Source organism: Centruroides sculpturatus, unplaced genomic scaffold, assembly GCF_000671375.1.
Source record: "Centruroides sculpturatus isolate CEXI.00-Female unplaced genomic scaffold, Cexi_2.0 scaffold2557, whole genome shotgun sequence".
Taxonomy (NCBI): Eukaryota; Metazoa; Arthropoda; class Arachnida; order Scorpiones; family Buthidae; genus Centruroides; species Centruroides sculpturatus.
In genome coordinates, this window is record NW_019387955.1 from 21078 (window position 1) to 26045 (window position 4968).

Here is a 4968-nt window from a genome sequence, read left to right on the forward strand (position 1 = left end):
CTTGATAATCCGACAGGTATGGGACCAAAGGTGTGTCAGATTACCAAAAGTGTCCGGATTACCGAAAATAATTACATATTTCGCATTGTTTTGCTAGCAGTAACTTACAATATTCTCTACTCCAACTGTTTGAACAGAACTGCTCACATAAAACACACGAAATGTGTGTCATCAAGTAAGAATTGGATGGGGAGATTCACATCGCGACATGCTTCTGTGCAAGCAGACACGTAACGGGGACGGGTACCTTGACGGGAGGTGCGTCGGACTACTGAGCATATCGGATTAAAAAACGTCGGACTATCGAGGGACAACTGTATTTAAATTAATTAAACTATTTAAAACAAGATAAAAGTAGACAAGACAAAGTAAAGAAGTCTGATGTAAGAAAAATATCTTGCACATGCAAATGTAAAGTTTATTATGTTGTGGAGACTAAAAGAATGTTGGAAACGAAGTTAAAAGATCACAAAGTGGAAATTCGTGTACAACATATATAAATCATTCCGATTTCATCACTGTAGTATAAAAGAATGTACTGTACAGTTAACAGAAATGACCTTAAAATTTTGTTTATAGAACATAATTTATATTTTATAGAATAAAATATGAATTGTGGAAACAAATAAGTTTTAAAATTAGCCTATTCTTTTTTCTTTCATTTTAGTATAAATTATATTTCTAATCATTATATAACAGTCATTTAATTCAGTGTGTTATAGTATAACGTATTATCCCAAATTATTATTATATTTCTAATAATTACACTGTTAGAAATATAATGAGAATTTGGAAAATTTAAGTGAAGTCAAGAAGTCAATTAAAGAAAATTATATTACAGAAAATCGAGGAAAGGACAAACATTAAATCGAACTCCTGATGTCAGGATTTCTTCTGGTGTGGAAGTCCATATGGGATTCTTTCCTCATCATCATCGCCTACCCGATCTAACACATGACAGATGTGTCAAAACACCCTGGTTTATGTCCTGCGGGCTGTAATAATGTAAAAATTATCAAAACTGTAATGAGATGGTGATTAATAGGTGGACATTCGTTAGATAAAATTTTAAATAATTTTGAAATTATATAAAATGAAAGTTTGTAAATTGTTTCTTTTTTTTATGAAAGAATTTTAATCATTTAGCTTATTTAGTTATTTTCCTTGAAGTAATTGGTTTTAGTTTATCAGGAATGTTATTGGTATCGTGTTTAAAACAGAAATGGCAATTAATTTTAAGTAAAGTTTAGATAAACGGTCAAAGTTCATTTCCCGTCTGAAATTTATATACTGAAATATACTGAAATTTATTTTTGTTCTAAATTTGCACAAAGTATTGCAATTAACGTTAAATCTCATTAATTGCAAACAATCGATCAACTGTTTATATTACAGGCTAATAGTAAGTTTATGTGTAATGTTGCAAAATTTATTTTAATCCGAGGGTTTATGATGTTCAAATAAGAAATACGCATTACATTTTGTATTAATTAAATTTCATCAACAATATGCTATTTATTATTGGCAAAATTTGAACGGGAAATAATTTGATTTGCATTATAAATGTTCGTATTTAAGGAAACGTTATAGAATAACCCTATAATTAATTACTACTCTCTTGCGGGATTGAAGACAGATGACACGTTCACTCAATTCGAAAATTCAAAATTAAAAAATTAATTAAATATTTGGATTATATTCACAATAGACTAATATTTAAAAAACTAGAAGCATTAATTATACGATCAGAACATTTTAGACCCAGGCAAGAGACTCGGACGACACCATTTTGGCACGTAGATAAATTAACGTATTACATTCTATCAATAGATCACTTATTTACAGTAAATTTTTATTACGATATTATTCGTCGTATTACATATTCGAATAAAATATCATTGAAAGTTTTACTGTCAAACATTTCGTTTCCGAATACGATAATAAAAAATTGAAGACGATGCCACGCGATTCATTCGAATTTCGAAAATGTTCCGTTGCAACTGCGGCTCCAAAAGTCGTTCGAGTCGAAGCCCGGGAGGAAGTTGAAATATATTTGTATAATTAGAATTGAAGTCCATTTCATAAATTTCTATATTGTCAGTTTGTTGAATTTATCAGCGGATGTCTACGACAATCCAAAGTAATTATTTATAGTGACTTTTAACTAGGATAATGTTAATTCGAAGCAAATTTCTAGCCAAAAATCATCAAAAGAAAATATATAAAAAGCATTCCCCGTAAATAGTTTGTTTCTAAAAATCGCGTGTAAAATTATTTTGAACGTCGTTATTGACGTCACTTTAGGAATTTGGTTAATTAATACGTATAAATGCATATTCCTTAGAAAAATTAATTTGTATTCCTTTGTCTTTCAGATTTTGAATGAAGAAATTTTACCATTAAAATGTCGAAAGCGGATTTTGTATAATTATTACTTTTTTAAATTTTGAAATATTTAATTAGAGTTAGAAAATAATTGTTTGATGTTATTCTCGTGTCTTGTTTCATACACGACTTTGTTGTTTGCAGATTCTCAGTCGACCAAAAGAGGACATTTCTGTGTAATAACTGACTAATTGTTTAAAAAAAGTGGAAGGACGTGTGTAATAGTGTATTTTATGGAAGAAGAAAAATGAAACTGCCATTAAAAATGACACGAGAATACACCGAAAAAGGAAACATATTTCGTGCGAATGAAAGGAAAAAGAAAATCGAATGAAGATATTTTAAAATTATTTTTGAACTATTTTATTTTACAAAGTTGCATATAAATTGTTTGGAGGAAAAATATGTAAATTACATTAATTTGTGATAGTGATATTTGTGAACGCTGATCTCAGTAATTAGTATATATCAATGGTTCCGAATTAGTGGTACGCGTACCACTGAGGGTAGGCGAAACTGCATGAAGGGGTACGCCTGGCAATCTAAAATCGGTCGATTTAGAATTTAAATACATGAGTTAAAGCAATTAGAAAAATAATAGGTGAACCATCAAAAATTCGACAGTTTACAACATGATGTCGAATGCACAAATTCGTTTATTTAGAACTAAAAATATTCTCGAAATTTCATCAAAAAAATGCATTTGTGACAATACCTAAATGAAATTCTTACGCAAGAAACAAAAAATGTACAATTAACACAAATTGTGTTAATTGTACATTTTTTAGTTTCCATGACAAACATGAAAACTAAACATCGTCACCGACTTCAACTCGAAGATGACTCAAGACTGTANAATCTACGTTTAAGGTAAAGGTAAATGTATAGATAATAATTTATGTAACCAGAATGTGTACAGTACATTAATTATATTCCTCAATTATAACAATAATCGAGACAATATGCTTGCCTGTAATAGATACACGTGATTGAAAAAATATATTAGACTGTAAATAAGCAAATTTTCTTATAAATAAATAAATATATAATAACTACAATCTAACATTTTAAGAAAAACTTACCAATCTGTCTATTTGAATATAATTGATCGGACTGTCGGCGACTCCAAATCGACGATTACATCTACCAAACGCCATTTTAACCGTCTCTTCTAATAAGACTAGAGAATTGTTGCCAACCGTACGAGAGAAAATTAATAAGCGTTAATTNCCCACAGCTTCGCCCGTATTATATCGAATTTTCTCGTGGAAGTAAGATATTTTCTCGCAGTTAAACATAGCCTATGTCCATCTCCAACATGTACGCTGTCTCTGTGCCAAATTCTATTAAAACCTGTTCGGCGGTTTAGACGTGAAAAGGTAACAGACAGACAGTCAGACAGACAGAGTTACCTTCGAATTTATAATATTAGTATGGATTAATATGAATTTCTGCTATAAGGGGTATGCGAGTTTGAGCTTTTTCTTGAAGTGGTACGCTGGAAAAACTAATTGAGAACCACTGGTATATATGATTGGTGTAATTGTAACCTTTATATTTTCGTTAAGAAAACTTGCGAGGAAGATGCAAATTACACTCGTATCTGCGCACAAAACTTTGTCAATCTTTAAAAATACTTCTTTATTTATTTAAGAAAAATATAAATGTAAATTAAAGAGTTTGATATTTTTATTAATTATNGATCGGACTGTCGGCGACTCCAAATCGACGATTACATCTACCAAACGCCATTTTAACCTTCTCTTCTAATAAGACTAGAGAATTGTTGCCAACCGTACGAGAGAAAATTAATAAGCGTTAATTCATATGCTTCTATGTCATTATTTTCTATTTGTTATATATTTTGTCTATTAGGACTTAGCCTATTAATAGGACGTATTGCACTTGTGTTTTGGCTTTAGCAAGCGAGGAAAATCTTATTCACAGAAAACAAACAATCTTTATTGATCACCTTGTATTATACCTGTACACACTTTACACACTTTGTTTATCGGACCGTCTGGTATTTCTTCAGCAGGTTTACAAAAACATGGTGCTAAAATAAATTCACAAAATTAATTAAATATATATTATTGTCGAGAAAGAATGGTTATATAACTTACAATTTTCTTATTACTTCATCCAGGTTAAGCATAAGTATGGACAAAAAGAAGCAAGAGTTATCAATAGTCGTTATCGAGAGCAACGACAGAGAACAAGTTTCTCTAGTAAAAAGCTTTTTACCTCAATTGTTAAAAGCTGAAAAGTCACGTACNGGATGTCTACGACAATCCAAAGTAATTATTTATAGTGACTTTTAACTAGGATAATGTTAATTCGAAGCAAATTTCTAGCCAAAAATCATCAAAAGAAAATATATAAAAAGCATTCCCCGTAAATAGTTTGTTTCTAAAAATCGCGTGTAAAATTATTTTGAACGTCGTTATTGACGTCACTTTAGGAATTTGGTTAATTAATACGTATAAATGCATATTCCTTAGAAAAATTAATTTGTATTCCTTTGTCTTTCAGATTTTGAATGAAGAAATTTTACCATTAAAATGTCGAAAGCGGATTTTGTAT

At 30.1% G+C, this 4968-nt stretch overlaps 1 long non-coding RNA gene across 1 annotated transcript; it reads left to right on the top strand.

Moving 5' to 3' along the window:
* The first annotated feature begins 1987 nt into the window (after nt 1–1987).
* LOC111616717 lies at nt 1988–2963 on the top strand. Its single transcript, XR_002755302.1, has 3 exons — nt 1988–2140; nt 2376–2422; nt 2530–2963. It is a non-coding gene; the product is annotated as an uncharacterized LOC111616717 (long non-coding RNA).
* The last annotated feature ends 2005 nt before the right edge of the window (nt 2964–4968 follow it).